The 12,180-nt window shown below is 38.3% G+C and overlaps 1 protein-coding gene across 1 annotated transcript in view; it reads right to left on the bottom strand.

The window, feature by feature from the left end:
* COL23A1 (collagen type XXIII alpha 1 chain) overlaps window positions 1-12,180 on the bottom strand; it is a 730,410-nt gene that overhangs the window by 249,327 nt on the left and 468,903 nt on the right. The window lies entirely within an intron of this gene.

Raw genomic sequence — 12,180 nt, 5'->3', positions numbered from 1 at the left:
CTGAAGGGCCATTTTATGCCATTAGGTTTTCAATTACTCTTATCATGATTTTTATTCATATACTTCCCATTTGTGAATGAGTGTTTCTGGGGTCAATGAGGGGGGACCTTTCTGCAGGATAGGGCATTTAGGTGCTGCCTCTGTCTATTAGTAGCATAGGGGCAGTCCTAGGGTAAATTGCCTTATTTCCATCCATTGATCTAAGCTGCATTTGAACAGTGACAGGGATGAGCTTTAGTTTATGTGGATGAGGAGTCTGTTCCAGAGCAGTGGTATCTTCTGCGAGATATACCTGTCCCGCCAAACCATTCTGTTTATGCTGCAGAAGAGGTTAAGATCTCTGGACTGGGTATTTCTGATACCATTTGACATGTAGATATGTAGCAGGCCGAGGGTCAGAGGATGCCTTATAGGCCAAGTACAGATCACCTCTTAATCATCTATAACAGACCAAGTATAGTGATACAGCATTGAAGAAGTCCATGTAGGTTATGTGGTCTAGTCCTTGAATTCTCTTTGTGAGGAATTTCTGGAGGTGCCCCAGTTGTTACTTATGTCTGGAGCGGTACATACTAAAGGGGGCATTATACTCAATGATGGGCGTAATGAGGTGTGAGTACAATGGGACAATGACATCTCTGACCCAAGATACTATTACTTTGAGTTTAAGTTGAGCACTATAGAAGGACTTCCTTACAAAAGCAGACATGTTAGTCAGATGCTAGGTTACTGTCTATGCATGTTCCCAAATCTCTAACTACTTGATCATCTCTTCGGGATGTATTGTCAGTATGGTATTTTCCTGTAGCAGTAAATTTCTAAAAGATACAATAATGCACTTCTGGCATTTATCTTTAGTCCGTGAATCTGGCACCAGGTATTTGTTTGGGATAAGCCCTTGTGGGAGGATGGCTGAGTCTTTTGCAGATTCAGTGACTGCTCCCAGCTTGTAGTCATCTGCAAACTTGGTCAGCCAAAGACCCTTAACATTTGACTGGATTTCTCAAAAGTAAATGCCAAACAGAAGTTGTCCCAGCATCAAGGTCTGTGGTACTCCACTAGTTACTACTCTTTTTGTGGAGGTAACTTCTCCTATCTTGACGCCCTGTGTCCAATCTTTGAGCTAGATGGCAATCCAGCAGGTGAGGTAGGGGTTTATTCCTAAATTTAGTAAGTTTTCTGCAATTCCTGATTTGGGTATTATGTTAAAGGCTTTGGCCAGGTCTAGGTAGGTGATGTGCCTTCATTTCTTGCTTTGGTAACTAGTTTATGTAAGCATTCCCTGTCTTTGACAAAAACACACTGTGATTGCTTCAGTGTTGGGAAACTTCCTGTGTCCTTACTGATTAATTCCATGATAAGTCTTTCAATGGCTTTACATATGAGGCCGGTCAGACTTATGGGTCAGTAGTTACCCAGGTCAGTGAGTAGCCCTCCTTTATGCAGGGGTATGACTCTTGCTGTCCTCCATTTTCTTAGTATGAAGCCCATTTGCAGGATGAGGTTAAACAATGGTGTTAGGGCTGAGAATAAGTCATGCTTTATGCTATTCAGGATGCATCCTCTTATGTTTGCAGGACCCTTTGATGCAGTATTTTTGGCTCTTCCAGGCCTTGGTCCTGTATGATAGCTGGGGACATATTGGTTTATGATATTTCTTCTGAGATATTTGGGTATGAGAAGGGGATGAAGGTGGAACTGAATTTATTGGCTAGCAGGTTTGCTATATCTTTGGCTTCAGCATAGTACATCCGACGTAGCAAATCAAAACCAAGAAAATCTAAAGGTATTGCTGCTCAATGCTAGGAGTCTAAACATAAAACTCCACTCTCCAAATTGCACCCTAGAGAATGCTGATGTCTCTGTGGTCACTGAGACATTGGTTAAACACATGGAAAAGATGATGCAAATTAGGAGCTGTCATTGAGTCCAACACCGACACAAATGTTCTCCAGGAAGGGCTGACACAGACACACAACTAGTGCCAGAGCCATGGACTAAAACTAAATGCCAAGAAATGTATAACGGTACCCTTCGAGAAGTCATAACTATCATATTGGAAACACACTCCTTAGAACTGACCCAGTAGTCAGGGACTTAGGGATACACATAGACAGTAATTTTGCTTTTGGCCATCACGTGCCTACAGTACTGAAGAGATCATTCTATGTTGCGGAACTTATAAACAAATGTATGGATCTAGGTCCAGGGAAGTCATTGTTCCACTGTATTCAGCATTCATCAGACCTATCATTGAGTACTATGTCCCCTTTGATATGGACCTAACCAGGCATATCCAACAACTGGAATGTCCACAGAGGTTCCTCACTAAAAGAATACAGGTTGTAAGTAACATGTCCTATGCAGACCACCTCAAGGTCCTATCCCTGTATTCTGTCTCCTACAGGCTGTTGAAGGGAGATCTATGCCCAGCATACAGGGCATAGTTAAATTCCACTCTGATGCACCTCCTGCATATCCAGAAAACAAAGAGCACCAGAATTACTTATTCTAAAAACTTAAACCTTGCCTGTGATACAAATAGGACCTGCAGAAGAGACAGGTATATATCCCAGAGATTACCCCGTCTCTGGAACAGGCTCCCAATCTATGTGAAACAGAGTTCCTCCCTAACCCAATTCAAGTGTAATTTGGACAACTGAATGGGGAACAGGAAATTCATCCCTGGCTTGCCACCTATGTCTCTAATGGACACAGGTAACCTGTACATGGTTCATCTCCCAAGCCTCTGCTTGTGAATGTTTCATCTCCCAAGCCCCTGCTTACACTTATTACAGGGTACCAGAACTTGTCAGATGTGGGATGCATGGCTAGGCTTAAAACGGCCCTTGTTGCCATTAGCCTAGTAAACACCTATGAACCTATAAGGTGGTGTCATTCACAATCAGCTCTGCGTAGTGTTATGTAGTGCTTCAGACATTATAGACATAGCTGAAGAAGGGCTGGACATTGCCCTTGTTCTGGATGGCTATTTTACCTCAGATTTGGCCTTGGTGGGGTTTTACTTAGACTCTTGATTTGCTTATTTAATTTAATGATGGGGTTTCTAACATGCTGGGTGTTGCAATTCTTATGTTTTCCACTCCTGTCTTCCTTTCATTAAAAGCTTAATGATATTGTGGCTCCACTACGGAGATTTGGTTTTAGGGATCACCCTGTGCTTGTTTTTACTGGGTGCAGCTGTTTCTGTCCAGTTGTTTACATGCTGATGTAAGTTATCAGTGTACTTTTCCACATAATAGTAGAATTTTCTATGGCGAAACTTGCCAGGGTATCACTTAGAAGTAGGAAGTTTGCCTTTGAGAAATTTCTCAAAGTTCCAGAGAAAGTAGAGATTCAAGTTTTATTACTATTTCAAAGGAGATTGTTTTTGTAGTCAGACCTGATGAGTGAGGATGTTACACAAGGGATGATGCATAATTCCCATATTTGTGAAGAAAAGGTGAAGGATGTTGTTTTCCCTAGCGGCTGTTCCGCAATGTTGTGTTAACAAAGTTCAGGAATCTCTGGGCTTGCATGCTAGAGGTGGTATATATTTCCCGGTATGTAGCTGGGTAGTTGAAGTCTCCTAGAAAGGCTGTATTGGGTTTAATTCTGAGTGACTCCAGTTCATATAAGTAGGCACGATGGCATTCCTGAATCATACAGGGTGTTCTTTAACTTGAAAATGGTAATGAACTTTGCTGATGTCGAGCTGGACATGCTAGTCTCCTCTGGATGAAGACTGAGGCACCTTCACCGTTTTTATCCTTCTTACATAGTAGTTGGTCTAAATGTGAGGAAGGCATTATAGCCCTGCACAGCCGGACTACACGGCAACGATTTAAACCAAGTCTCAGTTACTACACAGATATCTGCATCCTATAAGGTAAGCTGGGCTTTTAGAGAGTGCAGTTTCTTGTTTAGGCTCCTATCATTGATCAGCAGCACCTTTATATTTTCCTTTGATTTCGTTACGTTGCTAGGTTTATCTGGTTGGTATTGCCTAAAAAGGCACTATGGTTGGTGTATGAGGCACTCATATATGGCCAGTTTTGTTAAAAGCTTTTTTTGTTCTTTGAGACCAATTTTTCCCTCATAGAGAATTACAATGACAGCTTATTGTAGTTAGTACAGGATATTATTATCATAATAAACAAACGTAATAATTCAAAACAGCTCCTAGTGTTGGTGTGTGGACTTTCTAAACCCAGTGGAGGCGAATGTGCTCCCCTGGAACCAACAAGTGAAACTAAGGAAGGAAAAGCCAATTACACCGGTAGATCCTGTCAAATTCTTGATCAGTGTGCAGTGGAATTTCTTAAACCAACCCTTTTCCAAAAGATTCCATCTAAATGATTGAAATAAAAATGTGGGACAATCCAGTTGCTTCTTATTGTTGCCCGTTTTAGTGAGTTTCCTTATGAGTGCTTACATGGTGGATCCTAAGAATGAATCCATAGATCTCAAAGGTGCTCACTTGCTTACTCATCTTACAGCCCTTCATACCAAATAGAGGATGGAGACTGTGAGGTGTAGTTCCTGTGGTACAGGGTTTAATTCTCTCAGCCCTCATTTACTCACTGTGTGACCTTGAACATGTCACTCAACCAGATATTGCTTCCAGGTCAGCCTGAAAAAATGACTGGGTGTGCCATGGCCTACCTGTTTAACAAATGGGAATTATTATTATAATTATTATAATAACACAAGCTTAAAATAAATACATTCTCATCTACAAATGGACAATTTACCAACCACACAGCCAAATATTCACCTCCCAAAATTGCATCCAAACCTATATAATGTCTTCCCCATTCATCAATACAATTAAAAAGATTCTTACTTGTCCACCCATCCCTCATAAAACAATGTTAGAATTGAGGATACATACTAAACTGCTCCCAAAATTATTACAGTACCACCAACCTTCTAAAAAGTTTGCCCCAGCCTACCATGCAGAACAAGAACTCAGCCATCGCACTCCACTTTTAAAAAACTCATCCTAGTCAGTATTAATCTTTTTCGTATTTGCAACAAAATAACTGAAGTCCTTGCCTGAATCACTCATAACGCCCCAGACATCCTAACCAGCACTAAAAACTGATTTAAACCCAACAGAAAGGTCACCCTTGAAATGGGCTGTGTGTCCAGTGGCCTGCCTGGTAAACAAATATTACCACCAGGCAATGACATCATCACAGTAACCTGAAAACATAAAAAAGTAGGAGGAATAGCCATTTGGGACCCAAATTCATATGAACTCTCTCCTTACCCACACACACACAATATGTCAGACTTCTTAAATGCCGAGCTTCTTATATCCTTCCTTAAAAAGAACAACCACAAAAGTTTACATGTAATAGACCTAACACCCCACCAGGATACAATCTGACTTTACTGGAAGAGATCCTGTCCAGGCTGTATAATACTATTTCTAATGAGAAAATAATATTAGGAGATGTTAATATTGACTCACAAACTTTTAGTTTAGGCTTTCCTTCTGCAAACATAACTCTCTCTATGGTTCCACAAAATGTATAACTACTCCTGTCAGATATAATAAAACTAATGATAACAGTGCAATACTAGATCTGACCTCAGCAAATCTATTTCTTCTAATACTCTTCCTGATACTGACCACCCCCCAGCATATCCATTTATTACCCACCAACCTAAATAACACCCTTACAAAGTAATTTGTAACCTAACAAACGTTAACATCGTCACATTTACATCCACACTAAAATCCTATAAGTGGTCCATCATTAAAGCTCTTCCATTAGATGAGGCTGCTCAGGAATTTAATATGATATTCCTAAATATCCCCGTTTGCCGTTCACCATTAAGAATGAAAGAAGAAAAGCTAATCATGCTCCTCGGCTAAGCAAAAGTGCTAAACTGCTCATGCAAAAGGGAATAAAAGCCTGGAAAATATCACGGTTAAAGGGTAACACATGCCAAAACTTACAAGGATTCAGCGTTATATAATCTTACCAAAAAACAGATCAATGCCAACAATCTATACCTATCTTCAAAACAGTCATAGAAACAACCCAAAGACATTCTGGTCTTCTGTCCAAGACATATTACACCATGGAACTAATAGCCATCCAAACTCTTCTGTTGACTCTTCTGCTATAGAATTAGCATCCCAAGTCAACTCACACCTTACTGACAACATAGCAAACCTTACTAAGATGACTCTGTCTTTAACCTCCAATACATAACATCCCGAATTTAACTCCTCTTCTTTTACATTACTGCCCATCACAACTTCCTCTGTATGAAAAAAAACTCCTGCAAAATCTAAAAGCCAGCTCATCATATGCTGATAACCTCCTGACAGGATACCTCAAAACTGCAGCGGATGCTACAGCCTATTCCAGCTGTACTCTTATAAACAATACAAGAATCCTATTTTTCCATCCCTTTGGAAAAAGTCATACATTGTTCCACTCCACAAAGGCAGTAACTCAACTGATTTATCAAACTTCAGAGCTATAGCTATACCATCCCCAGTGTGTAAAATTCTGGAAAAGTGTATTCATAAACTACTAATCTGCCTCCAACATGAACAACTCCTCACTCCCACACAACATGGCTTTTGTCCCGAACACAGCACAACCTCTGTCCCACTAACCCTCACAAACATAATCAGCAAAGCCGGAGACATTGGCAAACCTGTTTCCTATGTATTCCTGGTCTTATCTAAAACCCTCAACACTGCTTCATATATCAACCTCCTGCAACAAATGCTTTCTGTTGTTCTATCCCAGACTACTCTCCAGTAGTTCAGTAACATCTTATCTAACAGACATCAGTCTGCAAACTGGAATAACTCTCTCTCTCCCTTCTTATTTTAGAATATTTTATTAATTTTAACAAATAAACAACTTATTGTAACATTTAAATATATATGAAATAAAACTTACTGAATAAACAAATTAAATAAAAAGCACAAATAAATTAACTGTTTACAAAGGTGTCTTCTATATGTCCAAAACTTTAAATGATCCTGAAAGAGAATTTGTTTCATTAGGTTTGTAATTGTTTGTTTATCTCTCTCCTTTCTTGACGGTTACTGTCAGAGTACCCCAATACTCTGTTTATCCTTCCCCTCTTTAAAATTGTCATTAATGATTTCTATATCTCCTCAGACCAAGCCTCTTTAATCCAATATGCAGGTGATTCAGCCCTTATTTGCTCAACAGACAGCCTAAGCCATCTTCAATAAATCACACAAGAAGCTTTTACCTGCTTTGAGAGAGACATGCTAAGACTGTCTGCAAGTTGACTGGAGTATGAATGCAGACTTGGCAGTTACATGGCAGACAGGAAGCATTTGGGACATGTTACTTCTCTTTCCTGTACTTTTTTACATTCTGGAACAAAATGACTAAGGCGCCAAACATAACTTACAGTTTTATTTATTTATTTCTTCATTTGCCTGCTTGCTCACTTACACATTTTAAGAATATTTGGCTGGTGTGAAAAACTAGAACTTTGATTATTCAGCTTACACCACACAACTCTGAAGCTACCCTCTGTGTTGAACCTAATGGTGTAATGCATATGTTGTTTGAACATCTGTATCATGTTTACTATCCTGCAAACAAAAACATCTCTGTTTTGCATTCAGCCAACGTTTCTTTTTGTAATATAATCTGTTTTTTTCAGAGTTAGGCATAAGAGGCTAGTGTTAGGAGCATCGTCCTCTGCATAGAAGTGGGTTGTAAGCCAGGCATGCATTGGGTAATGCTGCTCTATATACTGGATTATTCTTCTGATAGGCAGGGTTTACATTTGTGGATTTGTGGACTTAGAGGTTCCAGAGTAAAAATAACAAAGCATACAAGAAACATACACAATGTACAAATCCCTGAATTGACAATAAACCAAAAGTCATACATTATGATGCTATACTCTAAAATGGAAAGTTTACTAAACAAAAAAGAAATACAACTGCAGCAGATAAGCATGCCATATTAAACTAATTGCATTGGAGAGGTCAAAACCAGTACAACCACCCACACTGCAGTTTCTTATATAATTCAGTATGAACAACTGTTCGGCTTTGATGCAACAATGAACATTCTCTCATCCTTGTGGTTTAGTACTCTTGAGGGCAAATACTTGACTTGTAGTGACATGACAGGTACTGGAAGAACTGTACCCCCCCAACACACAGAAAAGGAATGCCAACACTAGATTTATTTTGGCACCAGAGTGCTATGCGCAACATTACTGCAAATTATGCAAATCAACTCAAATAGTACAATGTATTTCCTAATACTGCAACTAATTCTTCATATAGTTCCGGGGCAGTAGAGAGGGTCTGTTGTTGAGATGTACTGTCAGCATTTTCAGTTCCAGAAATATAATGCACTAATGCACTCAGCTGGTTTACTTCCTACCTTAATAACAGGAAGCAATCTGTAAAATGGCAAAATGTTCAATCTGACTATCAAGCTCTCAACACAGGAGACCCACAAGGATCCATATTAGGGACTCTACTCTTTAATACCTTCATCAATGATCTGCACAAAGCTACCCAACTGGGTAAACTCATCCATTACGCCGCTGATTCCACAATAATATCCACCTCTAACAATTTTTCAGACCTCCTTACAGTTACACAAAATTCTTTCACATCAATTGAATCCTGGCTAAATAATGCACAACTTCTGTTAAAACCCCCAAAAATCTAAACTTTTACTATTTACTTTTGCTATTCTTTACAAAACCAGCAGACACAGACTGTAAAATATTCTTTAAAGACAATACAGAAATTGAAATAGTGCAAACGGCTAAATTGTTAGGCATAACAATAGATGACAAACTTACTTTTGAGCCACACGTTCTTAATGCAATAAAAAAACACACTTTAAATTAGACAGACGTTATCGTCATAAACTTTACCTTAATAACCATACTAAATCAAAACTTGCCAGTACCTTACTCATCCCGTCCTTCCTATATGCTAGCGCCATCTTTACTAATCTTCACTCAACCCTTAGTAATAAACTAGAATCTTGCTGTTATAAAATAGCTAAATTTGCCTCAGGAAAGCCCTATCGCATACACCATTGCCATGCTATTAGGGAAGTGAACTGGCTCGAGTTCTCACATCATCTCCTCTATACCCAACTAACTTTAGCCCACAAACTAATTTTTAAAACCCAATTCTTGCCCAAAACTCGGATCCATCCTACAAACATATACTCCCTCGAGAATACTAAGATTCTCAGGCAAAAAACTATTAAGAGTAACCAAACCCAACAAAAAAGCTGGACAATGTCTGTACTCCCATAGTATTGCTAAATATTGGAATGACTTACCCTCATATATAACTCAGAATGACAGTACTAAAACTTTTAAATCAGTATCAAAATTGTATTACCTAAATAATCCCTCCTGCCTCTGTCAAACAAGCCCCCCTTAATACCATCCCTTAACTAATTCCTATTAAGAGAGGTTATAATGATAGAGTCTAAACATATATCAATCTTGTGCTTATTAAGCAGTTGTTTCAAATACACACTACATGGTAATATTGCATATCCACACTAAGCTATACATATAACTTTCTTACCAATTCAATGTAATGCTCTTAGATTTAATAATTTAAACTATGTATTATACTTCTTTGCAAATCTTTGCTTACATGTATGTATCATTGATTAATGTTTTGCTGTGACGCAAAAGAGAAGTAATGTAACTTAGTACTGTACTGTAGTGATTATCTTTGCTTTTATGCATGTATCCTTGTTTACTATGTTTGTAGAATACTTTGTAATATACTGTGGAGCTTTTCCCCCAGGCCTCCACTGAAAATGTTTTTTTTTGACCCAGTGGACTTTCCTGGTAAATAAATAATAAATAATTTATAGTTAAATGACTACTTTTTTAAATTGAAATGCAAAACCTCTTTTTAATGTAGTAACTCCCTTGTATTATTTTATTTCTTTATGCTTGCTATATGTTGCAAACAATTGCATTTTGTCTTCTCCGTGCTTACTGTCTACTTGTGAACTGTGATTATGTCACCTGCGCTGTGCTTGAAAAATGGTTACTGTTGTTCAGTGTACTTACCCTGGTAAATAAACATATTAAATGAACGAATAAAGAAATAATAGCGTCACATAAATGAAGGGAGAGAAGTGAGGATTTATATGATTTTCATTTTATGAGGTATCTCTAGTAGTTCATAGGTTGGTACTAGGCTATCGGCCCTAGGGCCTATACAAGCCTAGCCATAACAATTCCTTGGCTATTTCTTCCCACACTATTTACTTCCCTGGACCCCTGTCTAGGAGGCTGACTGATGTGATAACACTTTTAACCATTATGCCAACCTCCCACCCCTGGGATTTTTTAACAGAATTATGTACGACACTGAGGTGGAGACAAGTCACTTGTCTCTCACTGTACAGTGGCAATGCTTTTTATTTTGTGATTTTGACCTGCAGTTACACTTTTACAACATCTTCTAGGGGTGGTGATAATGCTGTGTCTGTACTTAATAATGCTACATTTCACTCAGTAACTAGTTATAATCTGAGTTCATCAGAGATTGTACAAATTGTCACTAGCATCAGCATTTATGCTAATCAGGTAATTTAGGACTGAGGGTCTCAATCCAAGGGTTTCTACACAGATTGTGACTGATTTAAACTGGATCTCCCAGAGATTAGGTCATTCATTCATTCTGGGTGATTTCAGTTATCCTGATATTTACTAAGGAATATTACTGTAACAATGTTATACATAAAATAGTATTTTAGACTTTGTTGACATGCAACATTTGAATCAATTGGTTCAATGGCCTACAAGAGAGGCCATTATTCTTCATAGCATTCTAATCAATTTGGAGTCAGTCACTCATGATACAAACACCATCCCTCCATAAGAGGGTGACATCACAATAGTGTTTTTTTTTTCTATTATAGCTTTAAGGACACAAGCACAGAGTGTTGAAATATACATGAACTACTGACTGGCATCCTCCCCAGGACTAATTTTCTGCCTTATACTCACTGCTTGCCAGGACAGGCTCCATCTTCCCTGTAATACTGAATAAGATAAAGTGGGCATTAGAGACAAGTGAATAAAAAGCATGAGGGCTATAGTAAGTTATCAAATTTTATGAGGGGATAGTAAATTATCAAATTACCAAATGTTACCACTTATGAGGGTATAGTAAGTTATCAAATTACCAAATGTTACCACTTATGAGGGTATAGTAAGTTATCAAATTACCAAATGTTACCACTTATGAGGGTATAGTAAGTTATCAAATTACCAAATGTTACCACTTATGAGGGTATAGTAAGTTATCAAATTACCAAATGTTACCACTTATCTATTTTCTGTATAGTATGATGTTTAGAAGCTAAAGAGAATTTTGATCTGAAACAACAGTATGCTCCTCACAACAAATATCATGGCACATTTTAGCAATCATGATGACTACAAGAATGCAGTGGTAGGTCATTGTTTACATTAAGACACACTGTTGTATTTTCCTTAAAGATATGAAGTTTGAAAGTGAAATGTCTGTCATTTTGATTTGTCAGAAAACAATAAATTTTATGAGGAACAGATAAAAAAATATTAGGGGAAAGTCTGGACAGTTATGATATGACATGAGGTAAAACCAGGTACTGTTGAGAGGGGTATGCTTTAATACCAAGAACAGTTGAGAGGTATGTACATTCCAGGGAAAAAAAATGTTGGGAAACACCCTGTGTCCCTGCAGCGATTCACAAATCACATCACCCAAGGTCAGTGCTTCCTACTGCCCATCCAAATGTCTTAATGACAACAATCCCCCAGTGCTATACAGTGTTTATTATTTGTGTGTGTGTAAGTAACACACACACACACACACACACACACATATATATATGTATATATATATATATATATATATATATATATATATATATATATATATATGGGTCTACTTCACAATGTTGACCGTTCAGAATGCCGACTTTCATATGGCCGACACCATATGATCGACATTCCGAAAGACCGACATCCTGAAATAGCACCATTTACCTACCTGTAAACACAGTAAAACTGTGTTATGCAGGGGTGCAAGCCACCTGTACCCCCAACCCCGCTACTTCAATATTCTCACTCCGAGATCGCACTACAGTGCAGGAAAGGGGA

This window comes from Protopterus annectens, chromosome 4.part0 (assembly GCF_019279795.1).
Source record: "Protopterus annectens isolate FY-2018-M chromosome 4.part0, PAN1.0, whole genome shotgun sequence".
Lineage (NCBI taxonomy): Eukaryota > Metazoa > Chordata > Ceratodontiformes > Protopteridae > Protopterus > Protopterus annectens.
The sequence above is the reverse complement of the archived record's forward strand: the minus strand, read 5'-3'. Positions and strand labels throughout refer to the sequence as shown.